General features: G+C 46.6%; 1 protein-coding gene across 1 annotated transcript in view; it reads right to left on the bottom strand.

The window, feature by feature from the left end:
- Nucleotides 1–22885, bottom strand: part of rab9a (RAB9A, member RAS oncogene family) — a 70795-nt gene that overhangs the window by 26896 nt on the left and 21014 nt on the right. The window lies entirely within an intron of this gene.

Here is a 22885-nt window from a genome sequence, read left to right as displayed (position 1 = left end):
TGGAAAAATTTATGCAGAAAAGCACCTTTGACCACAAGTCCATCAGGCAGTGGTCAGCACGTAACGTCCTAGAGGCCCTGAGGGAAAAGGAGAGGGTGGACCCTGTGGGATGGTTCCCCGAGCAGACTGTCAAAGTCATTTGGCAGAATGCCTCATCGCCAGAACTTTCCAACAAGCACCAAGACGTAGCTTGGCTGGTGGTGAGAAAGGCCCTCCCCGTCAGATCCTTCCTACACGCCAGGAGTCTCACCCCCTCTGCACGTTGCCCTCGAGGTGGCTGTGGTGGGGAAGAGACCGTTGTTCACCTCCTTGTGGATTGTGCCTTTGCAAAGAAAGTCTGGAGAGAGATGCAGTGGTTGCTGTCGAGGTTCATCCCGAGCAGTTCTGTGACACAGGACTCTGTGCTCTACGGGCTGTTCCCAGGGACACACACCGAGACAAACATCAACTGCAGCTGGAGGATCATCAACTCGGTGAAAGACGCGCTTTGGTCTGCCCGAAACTTGTTGGTCTTCCAGCACAAAGAGTTGTCCCCGACCGATTGTTGCGGACTGGCACAATCCAAAGTCCAGGACTACGTGCTGAGGGACGCACTAAAGCTTGGGGCAGCTGCCGCAAAGGCGCAATGGGGAAGGGTCGCTGTCTAAGACCTTTCTACCACAGCGCACCGAGAGACTGGGAACTGTTTAGAGCCCCTCGGGCTGTACAGATCAAAATGAAAGGCTGTAAATGATTGTAATATTGTTTGTACTGATGCACCTGGTGATACATTTTGTAAAAGTTTAACCTGGATTGTACCCTTGTAATGTTGTTTTTGAAATGGTTTGAAATGTGATTGAAGATTTTTTATGAATAAAGTATATTTTTACAAAAAAAAAAGTGATCGCTTCTCGGCCTTTTGGCTAAGATCAAGTGTTGCAGGGGCGACACCATGGTCCTGCCAAGGCAAGGTCGGGATGGAAGGGCGATAACCAATCGCAATCCAAATCCATACCGTGGGTTACCTATCACCGTCCGAGTCACGGTGAACCACAGCGAAGGAGGATCACCTATGGATCGGGGCTTCTTCACCAGGAGGATCCTGTTGAAGGCGTGCGGCTTCCAAGCTACGGAGATCTTCACCCTGCATGACTCCCGCAAAGGCGGTTATTTTGACGTGACGTTCAAGCGGGTGGCAGACTGCGTCCGGCTCCTGAGGGTGTTCGAGGAGAAGAGAGACCTGCCGGAGATGAAGATCCTGACGGCGGAGCCTCACTTTTCTCTGCCATTGCAACGGGAACGTGAGGTGATGGTGCATGTGTACAACCCCTTCGTCCCTGTCGCCGACGTGGTCACCTTCCTCACCAGGTACTTCGATAAGGTGGGGAGCGGCACCGAGATTCGAGACGACTTGGGGATCTGGACAGGCAAACGCCTGTTTAAGGTCACGCTAAAGACCGATGGTAAGGGAGCCATTTTCCACCCTCCCTCCAGTTTCGCTATCGGGGGAAACCGTGGCTACCTGGTCTACGCTGGGCAACCCAAGCATTGCCGCTCATGCGGCAAGGCTGGTCATGTGGCGGCCAACTGCAGCGCCTCCCTCTGCAAGATCTGCAAACAGGAAGGGCACCAGACAAAAGACTGCAAACAGGCCAAGTGCTGCAACCTGTGTGGCGAGGCAAGTCACCTCTACAGGACCTGCCCCAAACGCTGCCGTACTTACGCACAGGCAGCCAAAGCCGACCAGGGGGAAGCAGAAGAAATGTTTCGTGTCACTCCAACCACCAAGGCCCCCAGGGAGCTCAACGGGACAAAGGAGGACACAGAGAGAGACAAGGTGGAGAAAGAGATTGAGGCAACAGAGAGCCAATCAACAACACTACCCCCTGAACCTCCCAGTCCTCAGGACAGCGAATCAATGGAGGAGGAGGCAGCAGTGGAAAAGCAGCAGGGGGAGTGGCGGACGGTGAAGAACAAGAAAAGTAAGAGGGAGCGAAGAAGAAGCAAAGGCGTTTCCCAGAGAAGCGGCAAGAGGCGTCTCCCATCCGACACGGATGACAAGGGCAGCAGCTCTTCGGATGATGAAGTGCCAGAGCGGCACCGACAGAAGAGGCGGCAAAGCTCCAGGGCGTTGGAGGACGAGACACCCGAGCTCCAGAAAATTGGAGACAACAAGGAGACCAGCGCACCCCAACTTTGCCTGCAACCTGAGGAGGCCAGTGCACCACAGCCCCTGGAAGCTGGGAGCAGTGAGGCAATCATCGCACCCCAGCTCCAGGAAGCCGGGAACAGCAACACCCCAGAGGGGGTGAGTTTTGGAGAAGCTTCTCCAGCAAAGGTCATCTCAAAACCCGCTCTCTACGTGAACCTCCAGATGCCACTGGAGCAGAACACGGCCAAGGAGATCTACCTCAGCCCATCCAAAGTGAAGGAATTTGAGCTCACTACGGGTATGAAGGAGCAGACTAAAGGTCTGGGACTCTCAGAGACAGTGGGTTTGGTAGGAGAATAAATGCTTTAAAATGGGTTTAAAGATTGTATCCATAAATGTGCGTAGCATTAAATCTACTACGCGATGTGTTGCGACCTTGGACTACCTAGCCAAGGTCAAAGCTGACCTGTTGTTTCTGCAGGAGTGTGCGATACCGCACCTCAGCTCCTACAGGCAATGGTCACGATGGTGGTCCCACGGGCCATCGATCTGGTCGGGCGGAAACGACTCTCGTTCCTCCGGCCTGGGTATTCTGCTGCGGGGAGGCAACTTCACCGTCTCCGAGGTCAAGGAGGTGGTGGGCGGGCGACTCCTCGTAGCAGACGTAATGTACAAGAACGCTCCACTCCGGTTAATTAACGTGTACGGCCCGGCACAAGGGGCTGAGCGGCTGGAGGTTTTCCAGCAGCTCCCACTGCTGCTGGCGACCTCCAGGCCGGTCATTCTGGGCGGGGACTTCAACTGCATCATCGATGCGGCTGGACGATCCGGCAGGGCCGGCAGCAGATTGGACGCTACGTCCAGATCCCTGATGGAAACAGTTAAGGATGCCAAGCTGCACGACGTCTTCAGCAACCCTGCAGACGGAGCGCAGCGTAGATACACCTGGTCGCGGCCAGACGGGTCCATTCGTTCCAGGATAGACTTCCTGTTTGTGTCCCGTGCATTCACAGTCAGATCCACCGAGGTCAAGCCGGTGTTCTTCTCTGACCACTGCCTCCTACTGGCGGACTGCCACTTGGAGAAGGACCTGAGGGTGGGCAGGGGGGCATGGAAGCTAAATGTGCAACTGCTGACCCCAGAGAACATTGAGGAGCTCAAGAGGGATTACAAAGGTTGGAGAACCGTGAAACCCCTCTTTGAGTCCCTGACACACCGGTGGGAAGCGATCAAGGGAAGCATCAAGAGGTTTTTCATCCGCAAAGGCACCCAGAAAGCTAGAAAGGAACAGAGGGAAATGTCCCGACTCCAGAAAAAGATGCAGAATCTGCTCCGGCTGCAGTCGATGGGGGTCGATGTCAAGGAGGAGCTCCAAGAGGTGAAGGGCCAGCAAGCCTCGCACTTTGCCTCGGAGGCCTCCAAGATCATCTTCCGTTCCAGAGTCCGCTCCGTGGAGCAGGATGAGACGTGCTCACGTTTCTTCTTCCAAAAGGTACACAGAGAGCGCTCTGTGATCAGCAGCCTGAAGGAAGAAGACGGCTCAGTAAAGTCATCACGGTCCGACATTCTGAGGATCAGCAAATCCTTTTATGCCGGACTGTATGACGTGAAGCCCACGGACAGCACGGCCTCCCAATCCTTCCTGTCCTCTATCACGGAGGTCTTAGACCACAGTACGCGGGAGAGCCTAGACAAACCGCTAACTCCTGATGAACTGACTAAGGCCCTTGAGTCCTTCGAGAAGAGTAAAACTCCCGGAAGCGACGGCTTGCCGGCGGAGTTGTATTGGGCTCTGTGGGACTTGATCGGCCCAGACCTGCTAGGAGTGTACGAGAGTATGCTCCTGGCCGGTAGTATGTCAGAATCCATGAGGAAAGGCATCATCACCCTCATCTACAAGCACAAGGGGGAAAGGGAGGAAATTAGAAATTGGCGACCCATTTCACTGTTGAATATGGACTATAAGATTCTGTCCAAGGTCATCGCCAATCGGGTCAAATCCGCTCTGGAATTGGTGATTCACCCTGACCAGACCTGCTCTGTGCCGGGCAGGAAGATCTCTGACAGCCTGGCACTGCTCAGGGATACGATTGCCTATGTACAGGACAGGGGTGTGGATACCTGCCTCATCAGCTTGGATCAGGAGAAGGCCTTTGACAGAATATCGCACACCTACATGGGGGATGTGCTCTCCAAAATGGGGTTTGGGGAGGGAATTCGAAATTGGATCCAACTGCTCTACACTAACATCAGTAGCGCAGTCTCAATCAATGGGTGGGAAACAGATAGCTTTCCGATTAAATCTGGAGTCAGGCAGGGCTGTCCTCTCTCGCCTGTCCTTTTCGTGTGTTGCATAGAACCCTTTGCCGAGTCCATCAGGAAGGATCCGGGCATAAGAGGAGTGACGATCCCAGGCAGTGGAGGCACTCAGGTAAAAGCCTCCCTGTACATGGACGACTTCGCCGTCTTCTGCTCGGATCCGCTGTCGGTGCGCAGACTGATGCACATCTGCGACCAGTTCGAACTGGCCTCGGGAGCCAAGGTAAATCGTGGGAAGAGCGAGGCCATGTTCTTTGGGAACTGGGCTGACCGATCCTTTGTCCCCTTCACTGTCAGGGCTGACGGCCTGAAGGTGCTGGGGATATGGTTCGGAGGGACCGGGGCATGCGTTAGAAACTGGAAGGAGCGAGTGGCTATGGTGAAAAGGAAACTGGGCATGTGGGAGCGACGCTCCCTCTCCATTGCGGGTAAGAACCTGGTCATCAGGTGTGAGGTACTCTCGCTGTTGCTGTACGTGGCGCAGGTCTGGCCCATTCCAGACTCCTGCGCGACGGCGATCACTCGAGCCATCTTCCGCTTTATCTGGAGGTCGAAAATGGATCGTGTCCGCAGGGACGCGATGTACAAGCCTCTAGATAAAGGGGGAAAAAACGTGCCCAACATCGCCCTCATACTGATGGCCACCTTTGTGTGTGGCTGCATCAAGCGGTGCGTAGACCCTCAGTACGCAAACACCAAGTGTCACTACGTGCTGAGGTTCTACCTGTCCCCGGTGTTGCGAAGGATGGGTCTGGCCACGCTGCCGCGGAACGCTCCAAGTAGTTGGACCGTGCCGTACCACCTGTCCCTGGTGGGAAAATTTATGCAGAAAAACACCTTTGACCACAAGTCCATCAGGCAGTGGTCAGCACGTAACGTCCTAGAGGCCCTGGGGGAAAAGGAGAGGGTGGACCCTGTGAGATGGTTCCCCGAGCAGACTGTCAAAGTCATTTGGCAGAATGCCTCATCGCCAGAACTTTCCAACAAGCACCAAGACGTAGCTTGGCTGGTGGTGAGAAAGGCCCTCCCCGTCAGATCCTTCCTACACGCCAGGAGGCTCACCCCCTCTGCACGTTGCCCTCGAGGTGGCTGTGGTGGGGAAGAGACCGTTGTTCACCTCCTTGTGGATTGTGCCTTTGCAAAGAAAGTCTGGAGAGAGATGCAGTGGTTGCTGTCGAGGTTCATCCCGAGCAGTTCTGTGACACAGGACTCTGTGCTCTACGGGCTGTTCCCAGGGACACACACCGAGACAAACATCAACTGCAGCTGGAGGATCATCAACTCGGTGAAAGACGCGCTTTGGTCTGCCCGAAACTTGTTGGTCTTCCAGCGCAAAGAGTTGTCCCCGACCGATTGTTGCGGACTGGCACAATCCAAAGTCCAGGACTACGTGCTGAGGGACGCACTAAAGCTTGGGGCAGCTGCCGCAAAGGCGCAATGGGGAAGGGTCGCTGTCTAAGACCTTTCTACCACAGCGCACCGAGAGACTGGGAACTGTTTAGAGCCCCTCGGGCTGTACAGATCAAAATGAAAGGCTGTAAATGACTGTAATATTGTTTGTACTGATGCACCTGGTGATACATTTTGTAAAAGTTTAACCTGGATTGTACCCTTGTAATGTTGTTTTTGAAATGGTTTGGAATGTGATTGAAGATATTTTATGAATAAAGTATATTTTTACAAAAAAAAAGTAAGTGTAAAGTATTCTCCTACCAAACCCGTTGTCTCTGAGAGTCCCAGACCTTTAGTCTGCTCCTTCATACCTGTAGTGAGCTCAAATTACTTCACTTTGGATGGGCTGAGGTAGTTCTCCTTGGCAGTGTTCTGCTCAGGTGGCATCTGGGGGTTCGCGTAAAGAGCGGGTTTTGAGATGACCTTTGCTGGAGAAGCTTCTCCAAAACTCACCACCTCTGGGGTGTTGCTGTTCCCGGCTTCCCAGAGCTGGGGTGCGATGATTGCCTCACTGCTCCCAGCTTCCTGGGGCTGTGGTGCACTGGCCTCTTTGGGTTGCAGGCAAAGTTGGGGGGCGCTGGTCTCCTTGTTGTCTCCAATGTTCTGGAGCTCGGGTGTCTCGTCCTCCAACTCCCTGGAGCTTTGCCGCCTCTTCTGTCGGTGCCGCCCTGGCACTTCTTCATCCGAAGAGCTGCTGCCTTTATCATCCATGTCGGATGGGAGACGCCTCTTGCCACTTGTCTGGGAAGTGGCTTTGCTTCTTCTTCGCTCCTTCTTCCTTTTGGCTCTCCTCACCGTCTGCCACTCCCCCTGCTGATTTTCCACTGCTGCCTCCTCCTCCATTGATTCGCTGTCCTGAGGACTGGGAGGTTCAGGGGGTAGTGCTGTTGATTGGCTCTCTGTTGCCTCAATCTCTTCCTCCACCTTGTCTGTCTCTGTGTCCTCCTTTGTCCCGTTGAGCTCCCTGGGGGCCTTGGTGGTTGGAGTGACACGAAGCATTTCTTCTGCTTCCCCCTCGTTGGCTTTGGCTGCCTGTGCGTAAGTACGGCAGCATTTGGGGCAGGTCCTGTAGAGGTGACCTGCCTCGCCACACAGGTTGCAGCACTTAGCCTGTTTGCAGTCTTTTGTCAGGTGCCCTTCCTGTTTGCAGATCTTGCAGAGGGAGGCGCTGCAGTTGGCCGCCACATGACCAGCCTTGCCGCATGAGCGACAATGCTTGGGTTGCCCAGCGTAGACCAGGTAGCCACAGTTTCCCCCGATAGCGAATCTGGAAGGAGGGTGGAAAATGGCTCCCTTACCGTCGGTCTTTAGCGTGACCTTAAACTGGCGTTTGCCTGTCCAGATCCCCAAGTCGTCTCGAATCTCGGTGCCGCTCCCCACCTTATCGAAGTACCTGGTGAGGAAGGTGACCACGTCAGCAACAGGGACGAAGGGGTTGTACAGATGCACCATCACCTCACGTTCCCGTTGCAACGGCAGAGAAAAGAGCGGCTCCGCCGTCAGGATCTTCATCTCCGGCAGGTCTCTCTTCTCCTCGAACACCCTCAGGAGCTGGACGCAGTCTGCCACCCGCTTGAACGTCACGTCGAAAAAACCAGCGCTGGGGATGTCCTGCAGGGTGAAGATCTCCAGAGCTTCAAAGCCGCACGCCTGCAACAGGATCCTCCTAGCGAAGAAGGCCCGATCCATAGGTGATCCTCCTTCGCTGTCCTTCACCGTGACTCGGACGGTGTTAGATAACCCATGGTATGGGTTTCGATTGGTTATAGCCATTGCTTCCCGACCTTGCCTTGGCAGAACCATGATCATGGTATCTCCCCTGCCAGGTAAGTAATGGGTGGGAAACAGATAGCTTTCCGATTAAATCTGGAGTCAGGCAGGGCTGTCCTCTCTCGCCTGTTCTTTTCGTGTGTTGCATAGAACCCTTTGCCGAGTCCATCAGGAAGGATCCGGGCATAAGAGGAGTGACGATCCCAGGCAGTGGAGGCACTCAGGTAAAAGCCTCCCTGTACATGGACGATGTCGCCGTCTTCTGCTCGGACCCGCTGTCGGTGCGCAGACTGATCCACATCTGTGACCAGTTCGAACTTGCCTCGGGAGCCAAGGTAAATCGTGGGAAGAGCGAGGCCATGTTCTTTAGGAACTGGGCTGACCGATCCTTTGTCCCCTTCACTGTCAGGGCTGACGGCCTGAAGGTGCTGGGGATATGGTTCGGAGGGACCAGAGCATGTGTTAGAAACTGGAAGGAGCGAGTGTCTATGGTGAAAAGGAAACTGGGCATGTGGGAGCGACGCTCCCTCTCCATTGTGGGTAAGAACCTGGTCATCAGGTGTGAGGCACTCTCGGTGTTGCAGTACGTGGCGCAGGTCTGGCCCATTCCACACTCCTGCGTGGTGGTGATCACTCGAGCCATCTTCTGCTTTATCTGGAGGTCAAAAATGGATCGTGTCCGCAGGGACGCGATGTACAAGCCTCTAGATAAAGGGGGAAAAAACGTGCCCAACATCGCCCTCATACTGATGGCCACTTTTGTGTGTGGCTGCATCAAGCGGTGCGTAGACCCTCAGTACGCAAACACCAAATGTCACTACGTGCTGAGGTTCTACCTGTCCCCGGTGTTGCGAAGGATGGGTCTGGCCACGCTGCCGCGGAACGCTCCAAGTAGTTGGACCGTGCCGTACCACCTGTCCCTCATGGAAAAATTTATGCAGAAAAACACCTTTGACCACAAGTCCATCAGGCAGTGGTCAGCACGTAACGTCCTAGAGGCCCTGAGGGAAAAGGAGAGGGTGGATCCTGTGGGATGGTTCCCCGAGCAGACTGTCAAAGTCATTTGGCAGAATGCCTCATCGCCAGAACTTTCCAACAAGCACCAAGACGTGGCTTGGCTGGTGGTGAGAAAGGCCCTCCCCGTCAGATCCTTCCTACACGCCAGGAGTCTCACCCCCTCTGCACGTTGCCCTCGAGGTGGCTGTGGTGGGGAAGAGACCGTTGTTCACCTCCTTGTGGATTGTGCCTTTGCAAAGAAAGTCTGGAGAGAGATGCAGTGGTTGCTGTCGAGGTTCATCCCGAGCAGTTCTGTGACACAGGACTCTGTGCTCTACGGGCTGTTCCCAGGGACACACACCGAGACAAACATCAACTGCAGCTGGAGGATCATCAACTCGGTGAAAGACGAGCTTTGGTCTGCCCGAAACTTGTTGGTCTTCCAGCACAAAGAGTTGTCCCCGACCGAGTGTTGCGGACTGGCACATTCCAAAGTCCAGGACTACGTGCTGAGGGACGCACTAAAGCTTGGGGCAGCTGCCGCAAAGGCGCGATGGGGAAGGGTCGCTGTCTAAGACCTTTCTGCCACAGTGCATCGAGGGGCTGGGAACTGTTTAAATCCCCTCGGGCTGTACAGCTCAAAATGAAAGGCTGTAAATGATTGTAATATTGTTTGTACTGATGCACCTGGTGATACATTTTGTAAAAGTTGAACCGGATTGTACCCTTGAAATGGTGTTTTTGAAATGGTTTGGAATGTGATTGAAGATATTTTATGAATAAAGTATATTTTTGCAAAAAAAAAGTAAGTGTAAAGTAAAAGCAGGGGCCTATTTTCTGTTTAGTTAAGATATGTCATGGGAACTCAGTCCTGTGCTATGCGGGAAATCCTAGATGCTCCTGGCAGTCTGGATGACCATGTGTGCAGGAGGAGCCTCTGACTGGAGCAACTCGAGCTCCAGGTTTTGGAGCTTGAGCGGCAGCTGGGGACACTACAGTGCATTCATGAGGCTGAGGTTCATGGATAGCACGTTTTAGGACATGGTCACCCTGCAGCTCAAGGAAGTGCAGGCAGAGAGGGGATGGGTGACCATCAGACAGAAGAAGGGGACCAGGCAGGTATTGAGGGAATCCCACGAATGCATCTCACTTGCAAACCATTTTTTGGCCTTGGAAAATGGTGACAGTGACGGTTTCTCTCTGGAGGCCAACCAGAGCCAAGGCCATGACACTGTGGGTGGCCCAGCTGCTCAGGGGGGGAGGAAGAAGTGCGGAGGGGCAATAGTGGTAGGGGACTCATTAGTGAGGGGAGTAGACAGGCGCGTCTGCGGCCATAGACGTGATTCCAGGATGCTATGTTTCCACTCGGGTGCCAGGGTCAAGGATGTCATGGAAGGGCTGCAGGGCATTCTGAAGGGGGAGGGTGAACAGCCAGAGGTCATGGTCCATGTTGGGACCAATGACATAGGAAGAAAGAGGAATGAGGTCCTGCAAGCAGACTTTAGGGAGTTAGGTAGGAAATTGAAAAGCAGGACTTCAAAGGTAGTAATCTCCAGATTACTCCCGGTGCCATGCAGTAATGAGTATAGGAACAAAAGGATAGAGCAGATGAATGCGTGGCTGGAGAGATGGTGCAGGAGGGAGGGCTTTAGATTCCTGGGGCATTGGGACCATTTCTGGGGGAGGTGGGACCTATACAAGATGGACGGGTTACATCTGAACAGGAACGGGACCAACATCCTCACGGGGAGGTTTGCTGATGCTGTTGGGCAGATTTAAACTAAATTAGCAGGGGGATGGGATCCTGAAAAGTAGTTCAGAGAGGAGAGAAGCTCAGATGGAATTAGAAGTTATAATGCTAGTAAGCTAGTGAGAAAATGCTAGTTCCAGCTAGTAAAATGCTGGAAGGCAGAGGAAACATTGGTTAGATAAGTAAGAAGTGAGTTTAGCAAGGCTAAATGGAATATATTTTAATGCAAGGAGCCTGAGGAATAAGACAGACAAGCTGAGGGCACAGATAGGTATGTGTGAGTATGATATCATAGCTATGACTGAGACTTGGCTAAAAGAAGGGCAGGATTGGCAGCTCAACATTCCTGGTTATAGGGTATTCAGACGAGATGAAGAGGGGTTGCAATATTGATCAAGGAATCAATTACAGCAGTGGGGTGGGATGATATCTTGGAACGATCATCAAAAGAGGCCAAATAGGTGGATGTAAAAAACACAAAAGGGGCAAACACGCTGTTGGGTTTGTACTATAGGCCCCAAACAGTCAGGGAGAGATAGAGATTCAAATATGTAATCACATTTCAGAGAAGTGTAAGAATAATAAGGCAGTAACAGTAAGGGATTTTAACTACCTAAATGTTAACTGGGATAGTTTTAGTGTTCAAGGTAGGGAGGGAGCAAAATTCTTAAGTTGCATCCAGGAGAACTTTTTTAGCAGGTACATAGAAAGCCCAACAAGGGAGGGGGCAGTTCTGGACCTAATATTCGGAAATGAGCCCGGGCAGGTGGAAGGCGTATCAGCAGGGGAGCATTTTGGAGATAGTGAGCATAAATCAGTTAGATTCAGGATAGTTATGGAAAAGGGTAAGGTTGGGCTAGGAATAAAAGTTCCAAACTGGGGGAAGGCTAATTTTACAAAGATGAGATATGATTTGGCCCAAGTGGACTGGGAGCAGCGACTTGAAGATAAAACTGTGTCAGAGCGGTGGGAGGCATTCAAGGAGGCAATAACGAGAGTACAGGGAAAATATGTTCCCATAAAGACAAAGTGGGGGAACTAAGTCCAGAGAACCCTGGATATCAAGGGACATAAAGGTTAGGATTAAGAAAAAAAGAGAAGCTTATGGCAGATACTGAGGACTCAATACAGCCGAGGCCCTAGAGGAGAATAAAAAGTGCAGAGAGGAACTTAAATAAGATATTAGGGAAGCTAAGAGAATGCATGAGAAAACATTGGTGGGTAGAATAAAGGAAATCCCAAAGGGGTTTTTTAAATATATAAAGAGCAATAGAATAACTAGGGAAAGAGTAAGGCAAATTAGGGACCATAGAGGTAATGTGTGTGTGGACCCAGAAGACGTGGGTACAGCCTTCAATGAATACTTTGCATCGGTCTTCACAATTGAAAAGGACAACACAAGTATAGACATCAGGGTGGAGAACTGTGAAATATTAGAGGAAATTAACATAGAGAGAGTGGAGGTACTAGAGGGTTTAGCAGCCTTAAAAGTGGATAAATCCACTGGCCCAGATGAGATGTATCCCAGGCTGCTGAGGGAGGCAAGGGAAGAGATATCAGGGGCCCTGGCAGTAATTTTCAAATCCTCTCTGGCCACAGGTGAGGTGCCAGAGGACTGGAGGATTGCTAACGTTGTCCCATTATTAAAAAAGTGAGGAACGGATAGACCAGGAAATTACAGGCCAGTCAGTCTCACCTCGGTGGTGGAGAAGTTACTGGAAAGAATTCTGAGGGACAGAATATATCTGCACTTGGAGACACACCAATTAATCAGGGATAGTCAGCATAGATTTGTTAAGGGAAAGTAGTTTTGACAAATTTGATTGAATTTTTTGAGGAGGTAACCAGGAGTGTTGATGAGGGTAATGCATTTGATGTGGTCTACATGGACTTTAGCAAGGCTTTTGATAAGGTTCCTCATGACAGACTGGTCAAAAAAGTAAGAGCCCATGGGATCCAAGGCAAAGTGGCATGCTGGATCCAAAATTGGCTGAGAGGCAGGAAGCAGAGGGTGATGGTGGAGGGATGTTTCTGTGACTGGAAGTCTGTTTCCAGTGGGGTTCTGCAGGGCTCAGTGCTTGTGCCCTTGCTGTTTGTGCTGTACATAAATGATTTGGACTTAAATGTAGGGGGTATGATCAAGAAGTTCGTAGATGACAGAAAAATTGGTAGGGTGGTAAATAGTGAGGAGGATAGCCATAAACTGCAGGAGGATATCAATGGACTGGTCAAGTGGGCAGAGCAGTGGAAAATCGAATTCAGCCTGGAAAAGTGTGTGGTAAAGCACTTGGGGAGGGCTAACAAGGCAAGGGATTACACTATGAATGGTAGGACCCTGGAAAGTACTGAAGATCAGAAGGACCTTGGTGTATATATCCACAGACCCCTGAAGGTAGCAGGACAGGTAGATAAGGTGGTTAAGAAGGCATATGGGATACTTTGTCTTTATTAGCTGAGGCATAGAATACAAGAGCAGGGAGGTTATGCTGGAACTGTATAAAACGCTGGTTAGGCCACAACCTGAGTACTGCGTGCAGTTCTGGTCACCATATTATAGGAAGGATGTGATTGCACTGGAGAGGGTGCAGAGGAGATTTACCAGGATTCTGCCTGGGCTGGAGGGTCTGAACTATGAGGAAAGATTGGATAGGCTGGGGTTGTTTTCCTTGGAGCAATGAAGATTGAGAGGGGAGCTGATAGAGGTGTATAGGATTATGAGGGGCATAGATAGGGTGGATAGGAAGGCACTTTTTCTTGATAAATGGGGAATCCCTTCCCCCCCACATAGCGCTTCCTGTTGGGTGGGCCTTAATTGGCCTGCCCACTTAAAATGGCGGCGGGGCCCACTTCGGTGGCGGAGGTCGGCTGCCTGCCCACCGCCGAGCCGGTGGGGCCTGCCCGCCAACCTAGGGCAAAATTCTACCCCACCTCTTTTAACAATAAAACCCTTTTCATAGTATCAATTTTAGTAGTAATATAAACATATATGGCTTGGTACCTGCTAGCTAGGTGGTAGTTTTCACTCCACTTCTTGAATGCTCTATTCAAAAAAATGCAAATACACTCTACCTCTCTCACATATCAAAACTACTATATATCAAAGCACCCAGACTAGCCGGCTTTAATCCAGTTAAGACACACTCACAGACAAAACCTCTATTTTAAAATAAAAATATTTTTCCAATAATATTATATATATTAATAGCTTCATGACAGTGCCTTCAGGAGAGAAGGCAGGGGAAAGGGGAGAAGATTCAAAAAAAAATTCAGGAATAAATTCAATCAAATGGACGCTGGAGGGTTAACAAAAATTAAAATCTACACGATCTATTTCTCACTCATTAAGATATATTTATAAGACACAACAAACTATGTGGATAAATCTACCCAACTTGGAGACATTGAGCTAAACGCCAAAGAATGGGATTGTATCTGCTGCAAGAAATATAAAAAAGTGTTCGATCCCACACTCACAGTGCAAGCCATGCTCATAGGGAGCAGAGTCACAGAATCAGGGCTTAAGTGTGGTAGCTCAGGCAAAAGAAAATCAAAAATGACTGGAAGCTCCTCACTAACTACCTAAAACTGACAAAAAACCCCAATATATATAAAATATCCAGATGAACATAATCGTTTCATAAATATTTTTCTCCTAGTCAAAAAGCATGACGTGACAGGATTTGAATTTGGAACACAATATTCTATTAGTATTGACAGACACACCTGGCCCCACAGTCATTAATACAGAGGGTACACTCTCTTGTGTTTCAAATGCCAGGATCTAACTAAGACAAACAAAAAAACTAATGGGGCAAGAAATACAATCAAACACTGCTGCTTCTGTTCCAAACAAAATAATAGATTTATGGGCTGCGTCTGATCAAAGGTCCTTGAGCTGAAATATCAACTCTGTTTCTCTCTCCACAGATGCTGCCTGATCAGCTGAGGCTAGTATTATTTCTGACATTTTCTGCTTTTATTTAAAGTAATAGACTAACTGTACAAAATAGGGCTTTGTAGATGTCATTGGCACTAATTAACACTGGTATTATTTTTAAGATATCAGTAATTTTTCTCTGTGTAACATGCAGAAATGTTACTGTCTTGATTTGAAACAGCCATTATAAATTAATGCCAAATGCATTTTCCAGTGAACCATCAGACAACTGAAGCAATGTGTACAGCATTAATTGATGATGATGCCTCAATGATTTAAGCTTCTTTATTCATATTCACAAAAAAAACAACTTCCAGAGGCAGGCCCAGTCTCCTATCAAATTAAATTTAACGTGGGCCATGAAGTGGCTGTAATAACATGCCTCAGTTAACAATCTACCCTTGTACCACTGAGATATTCACTGAAAATACTAAGGGTTGCCCATCTTAAATTCCCCACTCTTCCAGATAGGCATGAAAATTCTTATTGTAAGACTTCAATATCATGGAAGCCAAATAAATCAGCAGCTTTAAATATTTGACTTTCATTCGTAGTTAAACCCTTTTTTGAGACTGAAAGAACCACATTTCAAAATTCTTTTTACCTCAGATGACCATGACATGGATATTTAGCTCGAATGGAGTTCCATCTCACTGCTACAAAATGGAGCTAAACAGCTGGGTGAACTAAAGATATTACCAAACCTGCTGTATTTAGCTTAGGCTGGCTCTGGAATTCCCTCCCTAAACCTTTCCATCTCCCAATCTCTCTTTCTTCCTTAAAATCTATCTCTTTGCATTATAGGAAGGATGTGATTGCACTGGAGAGAGTGCAGAGGAGATTTACCAGGATGTTGCCTGAGCTGGAGAGTTTTAGTTATGAGGGGAGATTGGATAGACTGAGGTTATTTTCCCTGGAGCAGAGGAGATTGAGGGGGGACATGATTGAGCTGTATAAAATTATGAGGGGCATAGATAGGGTAGGCAGGAAGGAACTTTTCCCCTTGGTGGAGGGATCCAGGGGGCATAGATTTAAGGTAAGGGGCAGGAGGTTCAGAGGGGATGTGAGGAAGAATTTTTTTTACCCAGAGGGTGGTGGGATTCTGGAACTCACTGCCTAAAAGGGTGGTAGAGGCAGAAACCCTCATAACATTTAAGAAGCATTTGGATGTGCACTTGCGATGCCATGGCATACAAGGCTATGGGCCCAGTGCTGGAAAATGGGATTAGAATAGTTAGGTATTTGTTTGACTGGTGCAAACTCGATGGGCTGAAGGGCCTTTTTCTGAGCTGTAGACCTCAATGACTCAAAGACTCTTTGGCCATCTGCCTCAATACTGCCTTACGTAGCTCAGTATCTAATTTTGCTTCATAACGCTCAAGAGCCTTGGAACGTTTTACTTCATTCAAGGTGCTATATAAATGTAAATTGTTGTTGTTGTAAAGTATACAAGCCTTCTCTACCCTACTTGATCTCATCTTATCTGCATATCCTTCTATACTTTTCCCCCTCATGTACTTAAATATACTATTCGCCTCAACTACTCCATGTGGTAGCGAGTTCCACATTATCTATGGGTAAAGAAGTTTTTTCTGAATTCCCCATTGGATTTATTGGTGACTATCTTACATTTTGTGTCCTCTGTTTTTTGACTCCCTAAAAGTGGATCCCATCTTCCCTCCATCTACCCTGTCAAATCCCTTCATAATTTTGAAGACCTCCAATAGATCACCCCTCAGCTTCTTTTTTCTAAAGAGAGTCCCAGCCAGTTCAATCTTAATCCCTAATAGCTAGAACCTTTCAGTTCTGGTATTAATAATGGGAGATGTTTGCATTTCGCATGAATGAACAATGACAACTGCAATCTGCATAATCCAGGAATTTCTAATGTTCACACATTGGGCACCTGGATAGCTTTTTTTAATAAAAGGACACTTATTTTCAGTTGAAATTAAGTACTTTTTTGATGGATTTGTGCCCTGCATTTTGCAGTTTAAAACTAATTATGTCAAGAAAGATACAATGCTCAAAATACTGCCTTTGACTGCATTCTATAAAATGTGCTTTGTGAGACCATGAATCAAGTATGTTGGAAAGAATTAAAGTCCACTAGACTAATACTGGTAGGACTGCTTGCTAGAAATGTGAAATATAAAGTCCCAAGGAAGGATACACGCAGTAAACATAACCTATCACTTTTAACAAATGCTGACTAGCCTGCTGTCTATTTTAGCATTTCCTGTTTTAGTTTCGCATCTTCAGCTTTTGCAATTTTCCTTCTTGCTAATAGATTTGATTATCAGCCATGTGTAAAGTGCATTGAACAATTAACATTCATCCAGGTCATCATAATCTAATTATCTTTCCTAATAGAGACAATGCTGTCCAAACATCACAGGTGGCCATTATCATCATGTCTTTATGTGTCTGCCATAAAACTAGTTGCGTATTGTTTAATTAAAAAGCAATCTTGCCGATTGAATTCTCAAATGAGAGCCAACTCCTCAATTTTACAGTCAAGGAGCGGCACTTTACTGACAGTTTACAAACCTGCAGAATTAGGCTGATAGGCCTCAGTATGTGCAGATCTGGAGTCCTCACAGGAGAAGTTGGTTATGAAGTCTTTGAGGCAGCACTATTCAATCCTTTTCTACGGCTATCTTTAATAATTGTTCCATGTGCACTTCACTTCCATGCACACTTCTAAAGTTGCTTGAAAAACATGGATGCAAATCTTAATTTTTTTAACTTTAATATCTCTGCCATACTTTCATCTTTCTCAGTTAGTCTCCTACATTCATTGCAGAGCACGACTGGGATTCAGGGTTATTTGAAATGCACTAGAAAGTACAGTGCACAGGGTGGGTAGTTGAACTATTTTCTTCTGCCTGAAATTATTACTATGTTATCTTGCTTTAACTATTCTTTTACTGTTTAATATGCTTATGAAAATCCATATTATGTGATAATAGCTGTTAACATCTTCATATTTCCTTTTAGTCCTTCTAACTTTCCTCTCGCTTCCTCACTTTCAATCTTGCCCACTCGTTCCTTTAGCATTATTACACTAATTTTAATCATATTCTACCTTTAAGTTTCAGGTCAGTTTTAATCTTTCTATCCTTCTTTAATGCACCTCTTTTTTTACCTTATAGGAATTTGTTTGTTTTGTACTCTGTCCATCTTAAATTTGAAGATTTCTCACTGCTGAACTGTCAACAAGTTTGCTAATTTTTTTCCCCAGTTAATTTGGAGCAAATCCCTTGGTATCTCACTGGACTTTGTTTGTTTACGTCCTGCAGGTTTATCTTTGAATCCTTTGTTCTTTTCTATTCTTACACTGAGCCTGCATCTTATCGTCACGTTAATTATTTATAGTAGACCTTTATTCCTCAGAATTAAATTAGGCAATTTTTTTCTTGTTGGGCTACAAACAATGATCTAAGAAACAGTCTAGGATGCATTTAAAGAGAAACATGCTTCATCTCAACTATATCCATTAGCTTTAGTCCAGTTCATTCTGGAATTGTTAAAATAACCCAATTCTATTGCCATGTTGTTCTCATTCTTTTTCCAAAATTATACTTCATTCATAAAATTTCTAAAAATGCATTACAAAACATTTCAATTTGAAATTTACAGAAAGTGCCATAAAACTCAATTTATCTCCATGCACTGTGTTCCACTCCTAGGTGCCTCTATATACTTGTAATTCCTTTGATGTTTACAATATACATTCCATGTCAGCATTTCAGCCCGGGGGGCAAAACATTTCAAATTGAAAAATTACAAAAAGTGCAATTCAATTCAACTTTCCTTCACACAGCATGTTCCTCTCTGAGGTGCCTCAGTACAATCTCAACACTCTTGTATTCATATTCAATGTTAGGCATACAGCCTGAGGGGGTTCTACAAATTTTCCAGCCCCTCAGTGTACTGTGGCTGAAGCCGGCCTTAGACAGCAACTTTTTCCCTGAACTGTCTGATGATTTTGACCTCTATTTAATCTCCTTTGTTTGGTGACCTGTAATACACACCAAAAATGGCACCATTTTACATCCCATTGGTTAACTTTACACATATCTGGGAGGATTTTAGATTGTTTGGTTGTTTGAGGGCAGGTCAGAGATGGGCAGTTAGTTGAACCCACCCCCAGGTCAGCATGCCAGTTTCCTGATGCAAAATCGACAGGCTCAGATTTCGGAATGTGCCAAGGGAAGCTAGAAGAGGCAACACACCCAAACTTTTGAAATCCCCACATTAGGCCAGTCACAAACTTGTCAATTCAGCCAGGGGGGTATGCTTGGATTTTCATTTCATTCAATACACCATCAGAACTAAAGCATGGAGCAGAAGGCAGTGATATAGCAGGGAGCAATCTGCAATGGGGCAAAGGGTAGCGTTGAAGAGAGAAGACTGTGAGATGGCCCTCAGTGTCGGCAGCAGAATTGTTGGAAACAGCAAATTGCCATGGTACACTGGAGAGATAAGACTCAATATAGACCAAAATAGAAACATAAAGGTCTGATAGCACGCTGGTAATTCTATTAGAAATAAAGCTCAGGTGAACATTTCAAGTGCAGACTGTTTTATGGCCACCCTTCCTTATCTCTCCTTCTTTGGCTTAGTGTTTAAATTGTATCCTGTTTCTAGCTTGGTCCCGCCCCCTTCCCACATCTGCCACCCCGAATTGGGTGGTGAATGTGACTCCTGGCCAGTTAAGTGCATTCCATAACAAAAGTGCAGCACGCAAACATTTCAACATTTGTGCAGGATCAGGACCCTGAGGTCACCTCGATGTCAGGGTTCCCACCGGGAATTGAAATCCTGTCCATTATGTCTGTCTTAAAGAAAACCCCCTCTTACATCCTTACATTCAGCACTGTGATAAAATCCCTCAAAACCATCATCATCCCAATTCTGTCCATATCTCGCTTGAAAATGTTCTAACCCGGAATGTTGGGATAGATGCTCCTTACGTGCAGTATTCAAAACATATCGGTGGGAGGCCCAGTCCATTTTGATGGTTCAACCTCCTTGAGTTAGGGCTGGTGGTCGAAATTGAGCATTCCAGGGCAGCCCACAGGGTTCCAAGCCGCTGTAATATCATGTGACCCAGCAGGTCTCCAGATTGGGCTATAAGTAAGTTGGGAGTGCTTTCTTGCTAGGGGCACACCTATCATGACAGCAACCCAGTTTAACCTTGTGCAGCCTAGAGGAGTACTCTTGCTCCTCTTCTCCCACAAAAGTAAATAAATACTTCCTTTTGAGCTCCCCTTCTGCCAGGCCACCAGCATGGCACATGCTCTGCCTGGTGGCAACTTAAAATGGCATTGGGTTCCTACTGATGTCATAGGCGCCCAATTTAAATACATACTTAAAAGTGCTCTACATTCATATGACCACCAGGACCATCAAGTATGGACCCTGTTAAAATGATGATAGCCACAGGGACAGTGGGAATGGAACATTAAGTCCTTCCTTGCGATTTACAGAGCACTACACCCCCTTCCGCAGGCCTCAATATCTCCTCCATTAAGGTTCTAAGCCCTGTCCAAATTTAAGGCATATTTCCATTATATCTATTACACCATGTCCCTTCATAGATAGTAATGCTTTTCCAGTTTTGTTTGGAGTGCTTTGTCAAGTTTCTTAAATACTGCTGAATACTGACTCCAGCTTTTTGGAATGTAAAGCTTATACTTTAACCAGATGTTCTCATTTCATTTTTAATGTCCCTTGTACCATTAACCAGTATTTTTATTGGTCATTTTGCAGGGCTCTTTCTTCTCTGGTATGTCAAGAAAACAATAAATTGTAATATTTTTCTTCTGGGAATAACACTGGCATATTTTCCTATGTACTGGAAGTCAGGCTGTAATTGGATTAAGAGCTAGAGTGATGGCAAGTGTCTAAAGTCAACAGTAATAAGTGGTTTTGACATGTTAGTGAACCAAGAGGAACTTCAGTCAATATTTTACATGAAGCAATAACAGGAATAGTTTGAATTGAGTTGTTTTAGCTAAAAGGGAGATATATGCAGGTTGTAAAAAGGTGTAAGGAAGTGAGGTAAAGATAGGGTAAGTCTGTTTTCAGAAGTCTAAGAGCTAAAGTAAAGAACAATTTAATCAGTTCTGGGAAGAAAGCGTTCTGAAGAGACTGGTTAAAACAATGGAGAGATCAAAGGGAAGGAACGCATTTAAGGAAATACTGAAGCCTATGTGAGGGGTAGCTGGTCAGATCTCCCTGAAGACAGCAGGATAGCTGGACAGATTCAAGCAAGACAGTGTGAACAAGGCCAGACCCGAAGACCCAGTTGCTGTCAGCCTCAAAGGACAACCCAAGAAAGAAAGGCACTGTGTGGTAAAAATTACTGGAATTTTATACATTTTAAAATCTATAAGGCTAGTTGCTGAACAGAAAAGGGGAAGGTTAACTCTGAGTGTATTTAAGTTAAGATCTTGTGGAATTGTTTTAAAGTACTGTCTACTGCATAAAGCCATTTTGTGTTTAAGTGTAATTGTGTTTTATTTTCCTTTATTCTTTTAATAAATGTTTACTTTACTATAAATCACCACAAGTAGTCAGGGACATCATTTCCTGATTTCAGAACCTCTCCTCGTACTATGCAAATTGCAAAAACCATTGTGCCAGCTGTTTCAATTTCCCTCTGGGATTTGGGCAGCTTGGCATTTACCATCAGCCATGCCATAACAGGCATATTTTTGTCACTGGTTATTTCAGCTAAGCCTTCTGATTCTATTCCAATTAATCATACTCTCCGTCTCTAGTCTCAGGCTCTGATTTGTCCTAAACCCCACCATATAAATTACAGGCATCCTCATGGTTCTAATGACCCTCTTCACAGGATAAAGGCCATTTCTTTGGTATAGCTCTCTCTTGCTCCAGAACTCACTTTAATGTCCCAAGAATGTGAATGCTGCCATCTTCCACCAGTTCTGCAGATTTATGTTGCTCTTCCTAATCATCTCCTCCTTAACTTATCTAGTGTGCGGTACTGGAAGCAATCTGCAGATTACCATCCTTGAGGTTTTGCTTTTCATATATAGTGCCTAATTCCCTGCTCCCTTTGCAAAACCTCAAATGGATTTCTACATTATCATCGGTTCCAGCATAGACCACAACTTCTGGTTTCATGCTCTTCCCAGAAGTTCATCATCGCACCAAGGAGCCAACACATCATTCGGGTCTCATGACTGCAAAAGCAAAGGAATATTTATCCCTGACTGTAAAATCTGCCAGTACTACCACTCTCTTCCAGCCTTGTTATCTGAGAAAACACAGCCTAAAACAAAAGCAGCTGCTTCATTTGAGCGGAGCCATCATTCAGATGCCCAGTTAATGCTGCTTGTGAATTGCTGTTATTGTAAATTGGTGTTGTTGTGATTGAAAAATACTTGCAGGGAGCAGATTTAAATTATTTGAATGATTTTCTGCCATGTAATTTGGTAAGGTTGGCTTATTATATAACCAGCTTGGGTGTGGAATAGTGTGATGAGAGCCTACTGGGAATTAGCCTTTGTATTTTGAAGAGTTTGCAGGATGGTGGATTGGATCTATCTGATGTACTGCTTAGTTATGGTTTTGATTAACAGAGATGGAAATAAAAACAATGTATAAAGATTAAAGAAAGAATTTACATTTATAAAGTGCTTTTCCCAACCTCAGAACCTGCCAAAGTGCTTTATAGGCAATGACGTACTTAGCAAATGTAGTCAGCGTTGTGATGTCAGAGGTGTAGGTAAGATGCTTATAATTCCATTGTATGGTAGAGGTAAGGTTGCCTTGTGAGAAGGTGCTTGCCCATGTGCTTGAGAGATTGGCAACAAAAGCTGTTCAAAGGAACTCAATGAGTTTGTTTGTTTAACCCTTTTGTGAATGGATTCAAAGCTCCTGTGTTATTTGATATGACTTCAGCCATACTGTCTGAAAGTGCCTGTTGTAAATAGCTTCACTCCAAATGGATCTGTCTGTTAGTTCATTCTGTTAGGAAAGCATCTACTGTAAAAAAACAAGAACTAATAAATTATGTTATTACTTACCCTGGGCAGGTTACTCCAAATTATGGAATAGAATCATAGACGGTTTCAGAACAGAAGGAGGCCATTTGGTCCATCATGTCCTTGCCAGGTCTCTGCAAGAGCAACTCACATGTCTGCTCCATAACTTGAGACAGGTGCCACAAAAGCTTGAAGGAGAAAGGCCACTATCTAAGGCCCTCCCGTCATATAATACCGAGGGGATGGAAACCGTAAAAAGTCCTCGCACTGTATGTTTGACATAAAATTATTATTGTAAATGTAACCTGTAACTGGAAGTGCAGTGAGGCACCTCAGAGTGTATTGAAAGAAGCTGATATGTTTTGCACTTTATATATTGTCCAATTTGAACTGTTATGCAATGTACCTTTACAAATATATTTTTGGGAAAAAAAACCCCCACAAAAACCTAGGCTGACACATGGAAGGAGTGCTGCACTGTAAAAGCTGTTGTTTTTCGGATGAGGTAA

Source organism: Cetorhinus maximus, chromosome 16 (genome assembly GCF_964194155.1).
Source record: "Cetorhinus maximus chromosome 16, sCetMax3.hap1.1, whole genome shotgun sequence".
NCBI lineage: Eukaryota > Metazoa > Chordata > Chondrichthyes > Lamniformes > Cetorhinidae > Cetorhinus > Cetorhinus maximus.
Note: the sequence above shows the minus strand (reverse complement) of the source record. Positions and strands in the feature narration are given on the sequence as shown.